At 34.3% G+C, this 19,934-nt stretch overlaps 1 long non-coding RNA gene across 1 annotated transcript in view; it reads right to left on the bottom strand.

Moving 5' to 3' along the window:
• Positions 1-5,623: 5,623 nt before the first annotated feature.
• The window catches only part of LOC115271921, a 57,277-nt gene continuing 42,966 nt past the window's right edge, over positions 5,624-19,934 (bottom strand). The window contains exons 2-3 of the long non-coding RNA XR_003900155.1: positions 6,435-6,485; positions 5,624-5,668 (exon numbers count right to left, since the gene is read on the bottom strand). This is a non-coding gene — a long non-coding RNA (uncharacterized LOC115271921). The remainder of the gene's footprint in view (positions 5,669-6,434; positions 6,486-19,934) is intronic.

Below are 19,934 nucleotides of genomic sequence, written 5' to 3'. Positions count from 1 at the left end.
ATGACCTGAGCCAAAATCAAGAGTAGGACACTTAACCAACTGAGCCACCAGGCATCCCCCAGATCTTAACATTTTAATCAGAAAAATATATAAATAGGCCTTGCTCTTTGTCAAGTGCTAACAAATTTAAGAAGCCAAACTATCCATATAGCAATGGATTCCTCTGACCTAAAGTTAATTTTCTTGGGTGGAGTCTACTAAATATTGCAAAATATACCAAAATCTCTGGTTTGTGGTTTAGTAGTATAGAATATGACAATTTATCCAGTTGGTACAAATGATAAATAAACATAGATAATTGAGCTCTCTTTCTATCTTCTCTGAACCATGAAATACAATTTAGAATTTGCTCTCTCAAACTAAAGTAAGGGGGAAAAATAGAGGCAAACAAGGACTTGGGAAGCTGTTCTCCAATCCTGCCTTTTAAAATCTGGGCCTTAGCAGAGCCCTCTGACAGCTGTCATTGCAAATCAAATACCCTGATAAGTAGAACTCTTTTCATTTCAGCAGTGCTGACATGGTTCAGAGAAGATTATGTCTGATAATAGAAATTCAGATAATGACAACTTTGTTACCTCCTGTTCATCCCTTCAACTGAGTGCCAGAAAGACTCATCCTCTCCTGGAGGTAGGATTCAGTGTATAAACATCAATCAAAAAAAATGCCTTCTGACCCAAGGCTATTTACATCAACACTCAACCTTCTTCAGCTATGGGAGGTTAAGAAAACCACCCCTAAGGAGGTACAGAACATGATTGAATAAGCTCAAGGTCATGTCTCTAGTAGATATGGGTATTGGATACAACAGCTCCATTTCCCAGTCCTCCCACTACTCAGGACTGTATTCTCCATCCTTTGTTGGAGCAAAAGATCAAAACTAGGGGTGGACACCAAGATGTCCTTTCTCTTTTTCAAATCGTCAAAATTATTTTCTAGAAAAGAAGCAATTTTAAATAGTTAAAAACAGAAGAATAAGAATCATATAATTACTTACATGGAGAGATCCAGGAAAAGACAAAGAAGGAAAAACCATCAAATGTACAAATGAGAAGGCAACAGAGAGATAAGATAAGGTTTTCCTGGATGGTAGGATACAAAAGTCATATGAAATTAACATGAATCAAAGTTGCGACTGCTTTTTTATTTTTTTTTTTAATGTGGAAGTTAACAAGGCACCTGTAATATGAAATTGAATGCTTATTATAATTATGTGATTATGTTCCAGAAGTTTTTCTTTTAGGCTTCCTTTTAATTGTAAGGTATCAGTATATTTATAATGTATATTTACCAAAACAGAACAGATTTATGCAGGGCTGTTATTTATCTCTTGTCTGAAGTAAGGTGGAATAGTGTCTTGCACTGGGACATGCATTGACCTGTCAGAAAATGATCAGATCCCAAAGGCAGGCAGGCACTCACTTACGGAAGGTTGTTTCCATTGTGATAGAGCCACAAGCATACTCTCCCAAGAAACTGATGATTCACATAAAATTCTAACTCTCATATGATTTTGGCAAATCAGACCCCTTTTCCCAAGCTATTAAACAGAGATCATATACAGATTAACCTTATCTTATCGTATAGTTTTGAGGCAGTGAATATAAACATGCTTTAAAAACTATAGCTACTGTTTGTTATGCGTTTATTACAGTAATTAGTTGTAATAAACCTTGGCTTAGATTTTTATTTTTTTGGTCCTTTGAGAAAATATCCAGTATTTCATTCTCTTATTTATGCATCACACTGTTCTCTTCCTTCTTGTCAAGTAGCCAATTCAGGTGTGAATCCTTGTGATTCTTTCTAAGCCAACATGTTCATTTGCCTAACACATTCTGTTTTTCTTTTCTGTGTCCTCATGTTTATGCAGTTTGGCAGTGCTCTAAATTGAATGTCATTTTCCAAACACATTTTCTTAGATTTGCATGAAGAGAACCAATATTATCTCCCTCCTCAAACTCCATATAAATTACCTTTGTCTTTCTGATACCTTGTCATGTTTTAAAGATACACCCAGTTTGTGTGCTTAGATGCCAGGTGGATCTGGATTGGGGATTTCGATTTTTGGGCATAGTCCCAAATTCGTCACTAACACTTTTGAAGCATTTTTTGTGACTTGAGGAATTGACTTATTAATGTATTCATTTAGACAAATAAGTAAGACATAGTTCTTATTCTCATTGTATTTACAGTCTCATAACACAAACAAATGCAAATAAATCAGCAAAGTGGTCATTGGAATCTGTGCAAAACATGTGAGAGTCCTGGGTGAGTGGTGAGAACCCATGGTGAGGCCTTCTAATGGGTTTGTCAAAGGATGAAGTATTTTTTAACTGGGTTGTAGAGTCTGAATTATATTTCTAGGAATGGAAAAGGGGAGTATCTTGAAGAAATGGTGCAGGAAAATTTTGTGGAGCAATAAGGAGAAGGGAGAGAGATGAGGCCAAAGAGATTCAGAAGTGTGACTGCGTGTAAACCTGCAGCTGATAGCTCACAAGTGCACAGGCGTTGTCTCCTCAACTCCAGACTCTGTCCTTTACTCCTGAGTGACTTTGTCTCTTTAGTGAATCCCTCTTTCTCTTGCAACATCGACTTTAGAATAACCCCTATTTTTCTTATTATCACTATGCAAAATTTATAATTATGTATTTATTTATATGGTGTTTTGCTCCTTTGCCATAGTATCAGTCTCTCACCAGATATGCCATGAGGTCAGAAACCAGGTGTGTTTTCATTAGTCTAACCAGCGTCTTTCATATACATGATAGATATATTTTGAAGAAATGAATAAATCAATACACAGAACAGAAACATATTAATATTCCATACAGAGGATTTGCATGATCCTATTTTGGTTAGTTCTGGTGTAGAATGATCACAGCAATTGCTTATGTGAAAGGTGAACTGGAGGGGGAAGACGAAAGGCATGCATGACTAGCAAAAGGCAAAATAATTATTTAAACGCATGCATAAAATGATTAACAGTTATTTTTCCTTAAAATGACTAATAAATTTGCATACTGAAATCAATACCAGTGATCAGGCAGCTAAGAATTTGTTTGTACTTTTCTCTTTGGGTGCTGTCATCGCAGGCCCTTTGATCTTTCGGGATGTCAAGTCCATCACCTATGAAGTTAACTAATTAAAAGTTAATTATCCCTAAATCCCTGTGTAGTTTTCATATTTCATGTGACAAAATTGTTAATGAAGTGACACAAAGCATACCAAAAAGGAACTAGAAATGGAAAGAATTTGGGAAGAAATACAGATTCTTACATAATAATCATCTTGGATTACTTTTTTTTTCTTGTCTTAGACTATTCTATATTTGTGTCTAGGTGTGGTTTTTGCACTGCATGTCATATATAAGTGTGAAAATGTCTTATGCTTTCTCACAGGCATATCTGTCACATCTGGGTGTTTTCAGTTGTGTAGTATACAACAAAGATACAACTGAGGGCTATGGCATTCACATCTTAGACATGGAGATTCCGGACTTTCAGGTTGAGTAGTAGAGCAGCAATAAATAGATCTATGTAAACCCTACCTGCTTAAATCTACCTTGCAGCCATTCATGTTCAGCTGTGCCCTTGACCCAACTCTGTTCCAGATGCACCCTGAGGTTGCTTTCTCCTACCTAACCACTGGCTTCTGAGACTGCATTCTTTTCCTTAGTTCAATTCTGAATCTGACATAGTCATCTCAACCTGAGTCAGGGGGTGGCATGGCACACTGTGCATGTGTGTTCTTCTTCTGAATTCTGAAAAGTTTTCCTGAGCCTAGCTGTTGAGGGTATGAAAAAATATGATTTAATTATTTTTCTCATTTGCACAAAAGTGTATTTTGGTTCAACAGAAATCCCTGTCTTTCCTTAAATAAATGTTCTCTTTAGTTTAGCCACAGGTGTTCAGCCCTTACTCTCATCTGAGGCTCTGTTTGCTTGTGACCATGTTTTTGCTAATTAAGTGTGGCCATTACTACTGATATTTCTCCCTCTTTCTAATACAAAGAAACCTGAATGGTTCATCTCTTTTCTGACTTATTCTATCGTTACGCTAGTTATGAGCTAGTTAGTGCAGTGTATTGAGAACAACATTGGGCAGAAGACAAACAAGATTTTTTAAATTATACTGTATCAAACTACTACAGTAGTCTTTTGAGGAAACTCGATTTTTCCAAAGACATGTGCAGGCTGGTTTTGATAATTACTTAAATTGCTTGCTCTGTTTGTCAATGACCACACGTACAAACAGATGGCTTGTAAAGAGAGCTGGATTACCTAATTCATTCAGCATTAGGCAAGGCACGTATTCAGAGTTTATATGGGTCAGTCAGTGCTTCAAAAATAATGTAAAATATATGCACTATAGATGATGAAGGCATAAAGAAAATAAAAAGAATGTGGTTACATGCACACATATACACGTAAGAGTGTTATTCTGCCATAAAAAAAAGAACAACATCTTGCCATTTGCAACAACACAACACCTTGAGGGGGCTAATGCTAAGTGAAGTAAGTCAGATAGAAAAAGACAAATGCCGTATGATCTCATTTATATGTGGAATCTAAAAAATAAACAAACAAAACAAACTTGCAGATACAGAGAACAGATTTGTGGTTGCCAAAGACGTGGGTGGGAGGTGGGTGAAATGTTTGAAAGGGAGTCAAAAGGTGTCATGGACCCAGTGTCACAGGATCGATGCTGTCGTCAGCAGGGAGCCAGCTGGAGATTCTCTCTCCCTCTGCTCCTTCTCTCTCTCTCTCTCGAAAATAGACTTAGAGTAGAATATAATTACAGCATAGGCACTATAGTTAATAACGTCTCTCATATATAAAAGTTGGCTAAGAGAGCAAACTTAAAAGTCCTCATTAAAAAAATAACATTTCTTCGTAACTATACGTAGTGATTGATGTTAGCTAAATTTATTGTGGTGATCATTTTGTAATACACCCAAATATCAAATCATTGTTCTATATCTGAAACTAACATAATGATACATGCCAATTATATCTCAATAAAAATACATTTAAAAAATAAAATATATACTCTAGTTCTAATTGAGAAAATACTCTTGCTATTTAGGACCTGCAGTTCAGTTAAAGAACAAAAATAGGTATATTCATTGCCTCATACTGTCTTTGAAGGATACTTAAAGTGTGGATTATGAGTAAGTTTTGAGCATATTCAAATATAAATAAGCTATGTCATCTTTGCTCATAAGGCTCAGTACAAAAGGAGAAACATTAGTGTAAATACATCTTTTAAATTTCTTAGGCATGTTTCCTGAATTTAAATGTTATTAACTGTTTCCTTAATCTTCTCAAGGGTTTCATCTGTTTATTCCACCAGTAAGAATAAGTGCATATAGGGTTATCATGAAAATTACATAGTGCACTTAGGAAATGTGTAATGAATCATTTTTTTATTCAGAAAAAAATTATCCATCATTTGTTGAACACCAACACTATGCTAGACATGAGCTAAGTGGGTTACATGCTTGAGTAAATTTATTCTTTAGGAGAGCTCTGTGAAGTCAGAATTGATGTACCTGTTTCAAAAATGAAGAAATTGAGCATCATAAGAATTAAGTCACTTACCTAAAGGAAATTAAATTATCCAGGATGACCAGCTCCAAAGTTCTCATTCCATGTGCTGCTTCTGACAACACACTGTATGTGGAAGAAGGAAAATACTAATTTTGGGGAAATATAGTCTCTCAGGGACCCGTGATCATGGCAAGACTGTACACCTTGTAAGCAGCTTGGGAGAAGGCCATAGAGAAAAAAACGAGTGTCCATCAACCAGGCTGTAATTTAGGCAGATGGAAAGTCAATACTCATAAGATCAGAATACCTTACCTGTGTGTCATCTAAGTTTGAAAGAAGTAACTGGATAGTGGTAGGGAAGAGTATCCATCTGTTCTCCCACTTTCAGGACTTAGATGTCATCTTTTTAAAGACAGGCTCCAGGGGAAAATGGGTGAAGAGCACGGAAGAGGGCATGTTCTGGGATGAGCACTGGGTGTTACAGAAACCAATTTGACAATAAAGTATAATAAAAAATAAAAAATAAAAGACAAGCTCTATAAAACCAGATGGAAACTGCTGGTATCAGGAAACCCCACCTCCTAAAAGGAGCTAACAATCCCTCCACTCAACCTTTGGACCACTTTACTCAAGTCTAAGCCTAGGACACATTGAATCAAACACACGCTACCTGCCTGGACTAACCACTCCAGCAGGTATGGTGATTAAACTAATTACTTGCATTGAATGACAGCTACAATTAAGCTGACCAGAACGGACAAATTGAAAGGCATAAAAAGTATAAGCCAGTTTCTTGGGACATAAGGATAGCTCCAGAATTCCTATTTTAGGCTTAAGTATCGATCCAGGCATACTATGCGTTGCAGCCCCTTCTGCTCCACAGACTCACAAGTTTGAACATATTGACCAGCGGCAGCATACCAGTAACAGCCCCAGTGACCTACGAAGAGAAGGAGGCTTGGGTAGTATCACATAACCATCTTCCTTTTTTTATATTTTTTAAGAGCTTTTCATTTCAAGATACTGATGACTATAGATTTTACATCATCGCTTTAGCCAATTACCAAGCAAGTGTGTGGTATATATAAAATAATAATAATAATAATAATAATAATAATTAAAGACTAAACACCCTGGTTAGCATGTAGATGTTTGTGTTTATTTTTAGAAAGTTCTTAATCTGCCCAGAAATTTGACAGGAAGAGGGAAAGGGGCTTCAAACAGCATTAGTGTATTATTTTCCTGAAGATAGAGAAAATATTCACTGATCATATCAAAGAATAGCAGGACATGGGGTGTTGGTTTAAGAGATGGAGGAGGAGGTGTCAAAATACCTCTTAAAGCATCATGACAATGCTGTCTTCTTGCACTCAATTTATAAATGTTAGGCATTTAGCTTTCAATAGCATTTAAGCTATTTATAAGCAGTCTATGTGGATCTGTGTCTGTCATACCCTCGGGTCTTAACAAAAACTTTGTTTTTCACAAACTTTCGCTGAGTCATAGTTAGCTATTTGTTGCTTTCATAAACTTCTCATTTGTTGCTGCAGACAGACAGTGAGAGCAATAGATCTTTTAACAAAAAAAAAAAAAAAAAGCATTACATTTGAAATCCCATAACCAATCTGGCAACAAGACCTGTTATCTCCACCCTCAAAATATTTCCCAAATCAGAGCACTACTCACCTCTCTTTGTCCCGAGTCCAAGTCACAATTCCATCTGTCCTTAGCAAGACCAATATAGCTACCTCACTGACCTCTTTCCTTCCCCATTCCCCCAGGGAACAGGTAGAAGCCTCTTTTAAAAACACAACTGAAATCATGCCTCTCACTACTCAGAACTCTCGGATGGATTCCTATCACATTTAGATTACAGTCCACACAACTAAGTGTGAGACCTACTATCTTCTGAGTTTCATCTCCTACTTTCTTCTCTCTACCTCCATACACTTGGGTTACACTGACGTTTACCTGAGCTCTGCCCTCTGCCTGGTGCCGTCTTTTCCTGAATTAGGCTTGGCTGACTGCCTTCATTTAAGCCTTTCCTCAAGGGTGTCCTCAGAAGGGCAGTCTTTGAGTGGCCTTTCTAAAACATATCCTCTTTATCCCTTTGCCCTATTTTATTTTTCTTTATAACACTTATCATTACCTGAAATTGTTTGTTCCTTTGTTAATTATATATTATCTGTGTGCTTTATGAGGGGTGAAAAAAACCTTTTGGAGCTGTAAACCAAGCTATTCAATTATTGAATAAGTTAACAGGCTATTTTTGAAATGAAATAATTTTTACTATTTTAATGAGTTCAGATCTGCTAGAATGCAACACATTATGCTGAATATAAATATTAAAGGTCAGTGTGATAAATGCTACAATAATATAAGGCTCACCAAGTAGACAGAGTAAATCTACCTGGAGAGAGAATGGTAAACTTCAGAGAAACAATTAACTTATTTGACCTTCATAGTAATTTTGTGTAATAGATAACATTACACCCATTTCACAGATGAGAAAACTGAAGTTCAAGAGGTTAAATACCTTCTCAGTTAGGACTTGGTATTATCGACTTGAACACTAATCCAGGTCTATCTGAGTCCAAAGTCTGTGCTTTTTACTTTTCAGCTATCTTATGAGTTATGGTTGGTCTTGGGATGATCTTGCCATAAATACATGCAGAGCAGTGTCCTGATAATGGTATGCTCTAGATTTGAACAAACATCTGGCATTGGTTGTTCAGCTTTATCACTTTCTACTAGCTAGACAACAGATACAACTTTTCTGAGAATCTCAATTTTCTCATGTATGTAGCAAGAATAACTTGTCACTGTTTCTAAATAGTAAGTTAATAATTCATGTAAATGACTTACTATAATCCCTGTAATATAGTAAGCACTCCCTTGACTCAGTTATAGAACTATGACCTAATTATGATACAGATTTGTTTTTGGACACTTACTGAACATTTGCCAATGAAAATAGCTTTCTTCTGAAATCCCATATTCCTGTAGACAACTATAGTTCCTCAAGAGTTAAAAAATAAATAAATATTTTAAAAATACCTTTGTAAATTTAATAGTGCATAAAATATGTTTTTAACATGGTTAGTTATTCAGATTTTGAAATAAAATTTGTTTCCAGAGCCCACCTTAGGAATTACAGGCACTTCATTATTTAAATTTTTCTAAGTTCATTTATTTATTTTGAGAGAGACAGAGAGAGCATTAGTGAGGAGGGGCAGAGAGAGAGGGAGGCAGAGAATTCCAAGCAAGTGCTGTGCGGCCAGTGCAGAACCTGACACAGAACTCAAACTTCTGAAACCGAGAGATCATGACCTGAGTTAAAACCAAGTTAGGATGCTTAACCGACTGAGCCACCCAGGTGCCCCTGTCCTTCGTTATTTAAAAGGTTAGCACTCTTACATTGTTTCCCACTAAAAGAGGAACACAGAAGAAAGTATGCCAATTAATTATATAGAAATATTCATTAGTTTTATATCATACTTGATTTATTTTTCTGATCTTGCAACCAGTATATCAGTCCCCTTGATATGTTAGTGGAAACTCATCTGGCTCTCAGGAGAGGGAACCTTCAAGCTCCTTTGCTAATATCAATTTTCTCTTTCTTTTTTGCCTCTGTGAGCTTTTCCCCCAGAAGAGCATGTGGCTCTCATTTCTCTTAGTATAGTTGTTACTGATCTATATTTAATGTAGTCAAATGTTTTTCATCCCTCTGTACTTCATGAAGTCAGAGATAAAAAAAACACCAAGATTTTGCCTGGTGATTTTTCCATTGTGTGTGTGTGTGTGTGTGTGTGTGTGTGTGTGTGTGAGTCTTATTTATTTATATCTGTGCTCTAAAATAATGATGCTTATTAGAAAACTGCTTGGATATATACAAAATATTTCTACTATTTTTTTCATCTTATTATGTATCATTTTCTGTTTTTATTTTTGTTTTTGTACTATCAAATGTACATTATGATAAAGTACAAAATATCACCCCACCTCTTTCACTCCTATCTCTAAAGCACAATGTCAACTTATTTTAGCCTGAATGATTCAATTAAAATGAACCCATTGATATTAATCACAGACAGGACATGCCGTTACTTTGTTCATTTAATTATGTAGATGAGAGATCAGCAAATCTTTCCTATAAAGTGCAAGACAGTAAATATTTTAGTTTGTACGTCTACGGTATTTGCTCCAGCTACTGAGCTCTTTGTGACACACAGCAGCCGTAGGTAATACATAAATGGGCGTGGCTTAAAAACATCTAAATGGAAAACTAATCTGAATCTCATACTATATTCATAAGTTAAAAATATAATTCTTTTGACTTTTTTTCAAATACTTTAAAACTGTAAAAACCAGTCTGAGTGCAGTCTCAGAAAGAGTCAGTGGGCAGTATTTGGCCCATAGCACTTGATGTGCTGACCCTTGATACAGGTGATCCTCTCTTTCAGGTTGTCATAAAACATTTATGTAGAGAATCTTGGTTCCAAACTGGTACATATATAGATCAAAAAGAAAAGGAGAAGATTGTAGAGAATATAGTCAGTGGAGTAGTAAAGAAATTATAAGATTATTAGAGTCCTTTGGTGAAGAGATAAATAAAAATAAGTATATATGGAAAGAAATAGAACATACCTATGTTACTTACCCATATGTTAATATAATCTGTCTAAAACTGTACTCACAAAAAAGTGGAGTAAGTTGGTATAGAAAATAGCAAATACGTAATAATGCTGAGTTAAAAATTGTCTTAAAAATTAAAATAGATGTCTGATAGAATTCCCCTGGGAATCCATCTGGCCCTGAGCTCTTATTCATTGGGAGATTTTTGAAAACAGATTTGATTTCTTCAGTGGTTATCAGTCTATTCATGCTTTCTATCTCTTCCTGTTTTAATTTTGGTAGTACATGTGCATTAAGGAATTTGTCCATTTCTTCTAGGTTGTCAAGTTTGTTGGCATATAATTTTTCATAGTAATCTCTGATGATTGCTTGTATTTCTAAGGGATTGGTTGTAATAGATCCTTTTTCATTTATGATTTTGTCTATCTGGGTGCTCTCTCTTTTCTTTCTAAGGAGGCTGACTAGAAGTTTATCGATTTTGTTTATTTTTTTCAAAGAACCAACTCTTGGTTTCATTGATCTGCTCGACTGTTTTTTTTGGATTCTATATCGTTTATTTCTGCCCTGATCTTTTTTATTTCTTTTCTTCTGCTGGGTTTGGGGTGCTCTTGCTACTCCCCTTCTAGTTCCAGTAGGAGCTCTGTTAGATTTTGGATTTGCACGTTTGTAGTTTGTTGAAATTGGCTTGGATTACAATATACTTTCCTCTTAGGACTGCCTTTGCTGTGTCCCAGAAATTTTGGATTGTTGTATTTTTATTTTCATTTGTTTCCATATATTTTTAAATTTCTTCTCTAATTGCCTGATTAACCCAATCATCCTTTAGTAGGGTGGTTTTTAACCTCCACATTTTTAGAGGTTTTCCAGACTTTTTCCTGTAGTTAATTTCAAGTTTCATAGCATTGTGATCTGAAAGTGTGCATGGTATGATCTCTATTCGTTTATACTTATGGAGGGCTGCTTTATGCCCCAGTATGTGATCAATCTTGGAGAATGTGCCATGTGCACTTGAGCAGAAGGTGAATTTCCTAACTTCAGGATGCAGAGTTCTAAATATATCTATCAGTTCCATCTGTTCCAGTGTGTCGTTCAGGTCCATTGTTTCCTTAGTGATTTTCTGTCTGGTTGATCTATCCATTGCTGTCAGTGGAGTATTAAAGTCCCCTGCAATTAGCACATTTTTGTCAATAAGATTGTTTCTGTCTGTAAAGCAGAGCTAATACCCATTATTTTAAAACTATTAAAAAAAATTGAAGTAGAAGGAAAACTTCCAAACTCATTCTATGAAGCCAGCATCACCTTGATACCCAAATCAGACAGAGACCCAGCAAAAAAAAAAAAACAAAAAAACAAAAAAAAAACCCGTCTCCAACTGTACTGTCCTTTACAATAATCAGTAACCACATGTGACTATTGACCTGTTGAACACTTGGAATGTAGTTCAGCAAATGAATACCAAATTTTTACTTTTATTTATTGTCAGTTTATTTAAATATTTAATGTCAGACTAATAGTCACATGTGGCTGGTGGCTATTGGATGGCACTGGTTAGGATTACAGTTTACAAGCAATAGGAATGTGTAGATTTCTAGTCAGGTCATTAAGGATAGTTAGACATACTAGTTAATGAGACATCCTAACTTAATGGCAAACTCCTCCAATACCTACATAAGGTTTCTCCATTTTTACATAGCTGTAGCTTTTATTTACACAATTATCTCTGAAAATATTTGCAATAATTTTCTTCTACATAAAAAATATTTGGTAAGTTTCACACCTTGAGTCCAAAATCACATACATAACTACTACCACAGGAAAATTCACTTAGTTTGTCTACACTTCAGTCTTCTCATTGTTTTAAATAATAATAATAATAATAATAATAATTTATTTCCTTCTTCAAAGATTAAGAGCACAGAAATTTTTAGGAGAATTGGAGAAATAATACCTGTAAATAGCACATCATGATGATTTATTGTACACCTCTAAATACATTGATATCAAAGGGTTATTTTTAAATTGTAAGGATCTATCCCTATGGAAGTATTGCAAAAGAAAATAAAATGACAATAAAAAAACAAACAAGTAAGTAATAAACAAATGAAAGAACAATAACTAATGTCCAGATGTAATTTTGTTGTCTTACAAAGAAATGATGGTGTTGGTTTACTGATATATTTTTCTAAGTGTATATGGATTGTGGATAGTGAATATGCTTGGAAGAGTACAGAGCAGAAGGGAACACAAAGTGTTAGTTAGAAAATAATAGAAAATCAAATTAGGTACCATTATGGCTTATAATTATTAATTGGATTAAGTGTTTTCTAGATATAGCTATTTTATCCATGTCAACATCACTGAAAGTTATCTGTTTATGGCCAATAATTGAATAATAAATTAAGCAAGTTTATACTCTGATGGGTTAATTAAAATATTTTTGTATTCCTTATTGGATTTCTATCACAAACTAGATTGAAATAATTGGAATTACTTGGGGGCAATTAAAAATAGACCGTATGTTGTTATATACCATTTTCACTCACATATTTCATATCTATTTCACTTATTTTCTCTTATAATTGATTTAGTTGTAATCCACAGTACAAGTCTTAACTCTCTTAGGACTTGATAAGAGTAAATAGATAGTTATAAATCTTGAACTAAGAAATGTTTTGAAAAAAATACATTTGAAAATTATAATAGCTGCTGACTTCTGGAAAGGAGTTTCTGCTGTAGTGAAGCAGAAAGATTATACACTGGTATTTGTTCTATCTATACTTTTCAATCTGAAATGCACGTTTTATGACAGAGTTGCACAGGTAAGTAGTCTATTTACTATAAAAGGAAAACATAAACCTATACTATTCTACCTAATCAAGAGACAGTTCATTGCCTGACAAGTCATTTTCATTCAGTCATTATTCTTAGCTGAAAGTAGAAAAATGGCTTATCATTTAATAATTATATCAATTGAATGATAAATCTTCATTTGCTGCAAATTATGTAATGCTATAAAATGGTGAAAATCTCTAAGGGAGGTGTTTAGAAAGTAGAGGTTATTTGAGAATAGGTTTTAGACTTCAGTTTATTCAGAAAAAAAAGTAAAAATAAGAATTGTTCATTTAAAGGATGGAAGAAACTAAAATACCTTTTTAAAAGGTATTTGCTACTTTCCCCTACATTTCTCTGTATTTTATGCTGATCAGCAGTATAATTTGTCTCTGCTTTCTTTTTCTTCACCAATTGTAAATACATACTCCTAGATCCAGAGATAGTTTTCGGTATAGGAAACAGAATTCCTATACTAGGTATGGCTGGTTAAAACTGTGTGCTGGGTTCTGGGTGAATTAGTCTTCTGTTTTCCTCAGTGTCGTAGCAAGCATGTTAAAGGAAGAAAAGGAGCACTCTGACTACTAGATGATTCATCTGACTATTGCTGTTAAAATTTTATATATCAGATAGAATGTGTGTGTGTGTATAAGATATATCCCACTATAAAAAAGTGGTATATAAAGTATATGACTATAAAAGTGGTGCCATTTCATCCATTGTTAGGCCTGTGATCAAAATATACTGGTGTGACATCTCCATATATCACCAATATCACACCAATTTATTTTTATCACAGGCCTAACAACCATTTAAAGCGGTACCACTTCTATAGCAGGAACTCTTGGGAATAACTACTCCTACATCTGTACTCAATACCACTTTTACTTCAGAGTTCATGGAAGTCACTCTCAGTGATTCACACTTTTTTTTCAGGCTGCCTCGTACTCAGATCCTTCTAAATAATTAGAATTGGCCTACACAATGAAAACCATTCGTGGTAGGTGCCATCCACCTTTATTTGATATGTAACAATTAACAAAATATTAGGATTTTCAAATTACTGACAAATTTCCAACATAAAAAATTCCAATATATAATGATAAAGCTGAAAATATTCTTATTTATTGGCCTTCCTTATATTTTCATGACGCTTGTAGTCTAGAGAGGCAAATTGTTTAGTCTAAAGCCATATAACTTATTGAGAATAGTCACAGAAAATAAGTATTTCTTTATGCTTTTTGCTATAGTGGTTATTTTCCAATTTCATATAAATAGGAATTAATTTGAAGTTTATGAATAGAATACTTTTTTTATGACCTCCTTAGTTAATTAGTCTTTATAGTTCATGCCACATGCCAGTTTCTCTGAAAAGTATTTCCTATCTTCTTCAAGAAAATTCAGTTATTGAGTTCTACTCCTATAATTACTTTGCTCCCAACTTTGCTGTTTATTATAAATATTATAATTACCATACATATGTATTTACTTCCTGTCTTCTCCAAATTACCATGGGTAGCTCCAGTACAGAAGTTTTGAGAATTGTCAGGATTGTTTGTAAATATACTGAGCCCTCCTTCCAAATATATGGTATGATTACACTTCCTCTCCCCTTTTCAGTTAGTCATAGTTTTGTATTCTGACCCACCTCTGTATTGAACCTTCAGTAGCCAGAGACTGATGAGCCATATTCCATTCCACTGCCATGTGGATTGTGGGAAAATGTGTTTAAAAAGTCAGTGGGGATTTCTGTTACTATGTGAGCACAACGTTATCATGGTCACCCAAAAATGGTCATGTGGTTTGAGAGAAATTTTTAGGCCATAGTGATTTGGGATAATATTGTGTTAATTACAGCAAAACTTATTTTATTCTAACATATTTGTTGTATTTTAGCAATTTTTATATCCCAGTACCTTAAGGTTTGGTCTATTTTAGTACTTTCTGAACTGATGTTAAATTGTAGTGATTTAGCTATTTTACATGTTGTTCAGTGAAACACATTTGTACATTTTTGAATAATAACAGTTGCCAAATAACATCTCATCACAATGGAAATATCTATATGTACCAGAAATATTTTTATTATATCCAAAATTTCAAGAGTTTCCAAATGATTTATACAAGAGTAGGTAGGTAGCTGGGTTGTTATTTTGAAAAAAGCTCTAGCCTAGAAACTGAAAAACTTGAAGATTAGTCCTGTTCTTATAAATTGCTGGCTATAGTACCTTGGATGAGTTATCTAAAAATCTAAGTTTTTCCATATTATAAATGAAAAAAGTATAAAACCTCTGTGTATCATAGGCTTGTTAAGAAAAAAAAGAAAAGATATTATTAAAGGATTTTCAAAACCTAAAATAAGCTATATAAGTGTAAGGTGGTAGTACTTGTCCTAAAGATTTCCTGCCTATCTCAACATTTTTTCAGCATACAGGGTGAAACATACTTTTAATGCATAAAAAGACTAAGCTTTCTATCCAATGCAATAAGCTAAGAAAAGTATATGTTTATAAATGGTAAAGTGAAATAATTTTTTATGAGTTACATGATTTTCTTCCTGCGATGTCCAAGAAGTTTAACTCATAAGTTTTCTGGAACAAAAAGAAATGGCAGGTCAGGTAGGGCATATACTTCCTGGCAAATACACAAGCCACTTATGCATAATGATTAGATATTGGCTAAAGTGGCTCCCCTCTTTGAGACAGGAAAAGATTTTCTCTTTGGTCTTAAAAGTGAGCATAGTACATCTAAATAAAACTGTTGAGGGGCACGAGGGTGGCTCAGTTAGTTTAGCGTCTGACATCAGCTCAGGTCATGATCTCACATTTGTGGGTTCGAGCGCTGCATCGGGCTCTGTGCTGACCGCTCAGAGCCTGGAGCCTGCTTCGGATTCTGTGCGTGACTCTCACTCTGCCCCTCCCTGACTCATGCTCTATTTCTCTCTGTCTCAAAAATGAGTAAAAATAATTTTTAAAACTATTGAAAAGAAGTAACTTGGAAAATTGCAAAGAAAAGTCATATATGAGCAACATTTTTCTTTTAATATTTAAGTGATTGTATCAATATAATAAAATTCTCTTTATGATAAAAAGTCATAAAGTATAACTAAATTTAAGAAATATGTATATCAATATCAAGAGTGCTGTAAAATATTGAGATATATCTAAATATCTAAATATTATATAAATAGTATATGTAATGTGTAGAGTTATATTCGACATCTTTGAATTAGAAAACTCAACACTGAAAAGACTTCACATTTATATCTTAATTAAAAATTTTTAAATGTTTATTTATTTATTCATGAGAGAGAGAGAGTGAGAGCATGAGCAGGAAGTAGCAGAGAGAGAGAGGGAGACAGAATCCAAAGCAGGCTCCAGGTTGTGAGCTGTCAGCACAGAACCCAATTCGGGGCTTAACCCCATGAACGGTGAGATCAGGTTATGATCAGGTTATGACAGCTGGAAGAATTTGTTTAAAAAACTAAAATTTGCCAGAAAACATTTTACAAATCGATTACAAGCTCTAAAACAATAAAGAATATATTATTAGTTTAAAAAGTACAGATAGAAAAACATAATAAAAAACATCATCTTAAATAAGTATAAAATTCCTGAATATTAAACTTTTTAGCTTACTATTTGGGAGGCAATAAAAGGATATCTCAATGTTACACCATAAACTTTGATGAAAATGCTAAATAAAAATCAAATCAATACATGTTCTAGAAGAAAATGAATAGTTGAGTATTTGCATAGTCTAAGAATGAACAGGACTTTATAAACCTGACTTTAAGGGAAAGGAGATTTATGCATATAGTTACATAAAAATTCACACCTTCCATGTGGATGTGAAAGGATATACATAATCAAATTTGAAAAACAAATAAAATTGAAATATATATGAAAAAGAACAGGTTGTTGCCTTGAATTTATAAGTATATTTTGCAACTTAATAAAAACTGATGAAATGCTCTTTATAAAACTAGGTAATGGATAGTAACTGAAAATTCATAAATGAAGACCTAGTAAGGATCAATAAACTCATGTAAAGATTCATCCACAGAGGAATCTGAATTAAAATAGCAAAGAGATAACAATTTTATATCCATCAGGCCTGAGAAAACTAAGTAATGTGAAGAACTAGGTCGGTGAAGATGTAGAAAGATGGATGGGTATGTACAGTGGTTCATTTAGGGGAAAGTAAGTTTTCCACTATGTATCATAAGACACAAAAACAAAACAATGCTAACCTAGAAATTCAAAAGAAATCAGACAAAAAATGTGCACAAAGAAATTATCACTAGTTGTAGATAGCAGCTTAAGAATGATCATTAATGGGACGCCTGGGTGGCTCAGTTGGTTAAAGAGGTGACTTCGGCTCAGGTCATGATCTTACATTTGTGGGTTCGAGCCCCACATGGGCTCTGTGCTGACAGCTCAGAGCCTGGAGCCTGATTCTAATTCTATGTCTCCCTCTCTGACCCTCCCACACTCTTTGTGTCTCTCTCTCAAAAATAAATGAACATTAAAAATATTTTTAAAAAAGAATGATCATTAATAATCACTGGCACCTATTGGTTTGCCATAAATTAGCTTATTTACTCTCTCACATAACCCTCTCACGGGTATAATTTTTTATTAAGCCTTTTATTTTAATTCCAGTGTAATTCTCATACAATCTCCATTGTGCTCATCACAAGCGCTCATCGTAAGTGTGCTTTTTAATCCCCATCATGACAGCTACTATTGCTATCCCTATTTTTAAAACAAAACAAAACAAAACAAAAGTGAGTGCCAGGTAAGTCACAAAACCTACTGGCTTACACATTGTTTGTAATAACAAGGCAAAACTTTAGATAAAGCCTAACTAGTAATAGTGGATTGGTTTATTATATTCTTGTAATACATAAAAATATATTCATATAGTCATTAGAGTGATGTTGTAGAATAGTTAATGAAATGGAAAAAGGTTCATGGTACATTGTTAAATGAAACAAGCTAGTTTCCCATAATCTTTATTTTACCATAAAAAGAAACAAAAGATTTATACATTTGCTTAGTACAAATACTAAAATCAAATATCAAAGTGATTATTCTGGGTGCTGTAACTATAGACCAGCTTCTATTTTAATCTTATAGCTTCTCTTTTAAGAAAAAATTCTTCTGTGAGAATTAATCTTTTATAATGAAAATCACTTTTTAATCAAGAAATTTTTGATAATTTGTATACAAGAATGGGATTGGGCATCTTCTAATCGTCACTATAGGTGTAGACTAGTACAGTAGCAGAGAAATGAAGGGAGGAATTTCCCAAAGTCTAAAAAGGAATATTTTTGCCTTACCCTCAGGCATACAGGTTTATTGGTGCTGAAAAAGATTTGTTGATAAAGAAGGTGGACTTTTGACATCAGTAGCTTTTGGACTTTTCAACCTCACTCCACTCTCCTTCCTTAATCTCATTGTTTATGCATCATTTAATTATCACTCCACCAAAATATTTGAGGATTCCAAACATATCTCATAGACCAATTATAAAATGAATGTTGGCACTTGAGGAAATAATTGCAGACTAGCACCTACAAAATTCATAGCCATGTGCTAAGTTCTATGCGTAAACAACCTTTGGTTCTCAGAGAACATAAGGGGAGAGAAATAATAAGAGTATACAGAAGATCACTTAACATTACATTGTGTAAAAATAACAACAAACATAGAAGAGGCATCAGGGCTAATAAATGATTTCCAGTGACCTAAATGATGATTACTTATCTTAGAATATAGAGTTGTCTCACTGGAGTAGAGTGCTTTTATCAGAATCCATGATTTAGGAGGGATCACAAAATGCTATACAGGTTTTGAATAGTTAAAGGCAAGAGTCAAGTGTAGCCACAATGGGGTGAAAACTGCATTGGACTGAGAGACATAAAGTTAGAGTGCAGTTCTTGTTCTGTTGCTTCTCAGAGGGATAAACAAAACCAAATAAATTACTTTTTTGAGGTTAAGTTTATTTCTTTAGAAAATGGGGAGGTATCTGTACCTACCTCACCAGGTTTTGGAGAGCAATGAATGAGAGGAAGAGATTTAGGAAATGAATCTACAAAAGTCGTTGGGGATCAAATCATATAGGTCATAATGTATTGAGAATATGGATCGCATTCAACTAAAAGAATGCTGTTATTTGGTGGAATTTTACTGTCAACGTTTTATGGTCGCAGCTTGTCTTCATGATGTTATTCATATTCAATATTCAGTTATTAAGTACAGCTATGGGCTAAATACGAGGTTAGGTGATGGTGAAAAGGGTCAGAGAAGAATTAGGCATTATTTCTATTCTATTAGGCCATATTTCTGCTCAAATATATTTGTATTTGAGTAGCCCCTGGTTTAGTGGAATAAAGATATTTAAGTCCAGAGTCTGTTCACAGTGTTATGCACATATACCAACTCTTGGTTCTGCGACATGAAGAGTGCTTCCCTTTCACCTGAGTCTTAATACATAAATTATACTTAATCAGATGGAAAAAGTGAAAAGTGATATTCCCACCATGAGAGCAAGAGAGAGCATAGTGTTTTGCAATCATACAGGCCATGAGAAAATAAATACAAAGCACTAGGTATAGTATGAGTAACCTGAGTGACATCTTTGCTCCACTGTACTAATGGCAAGAAATAGGTAAAGGGATTATTTTTTTTAGTGTATATTTCTAAAGATGCTGTTCAACAATTGCTAAGTGAAGACGGAATTAGTTTAAATGCCAGTGTTGACAAAGGTACAAGGGATGATAGTAGATGTGATTGGCAAGGAATTTTGGCTAAAAGTCTCAACACTATTGATTAGCACTTAGGTCAGGGTGAGTTATCTTGGAAAGCAACACTACAGAAATTTTTCCTCTGTGCCCATCAGTCTTCAAAGATCGCTTCCA

This window comes from Suricata suricatta, chromosome 11 (genome assembly GCF_006229205.1).
Source record: "Suricata suricatta isolate VVHF042 chromosome 11, meerkat_22Aug2017_6uvM2_HiC, whole genome shotgun sequence".
Taxonomy (NCBI): Eukaryota; Metazoa; Chordata; class Mammalia; order Carnivora; family Herpestidae; genus Suricata; species Suricata suricatta.
This window is presented reverse-complemented; position numbering and strand designations above follow the sequence as displayed.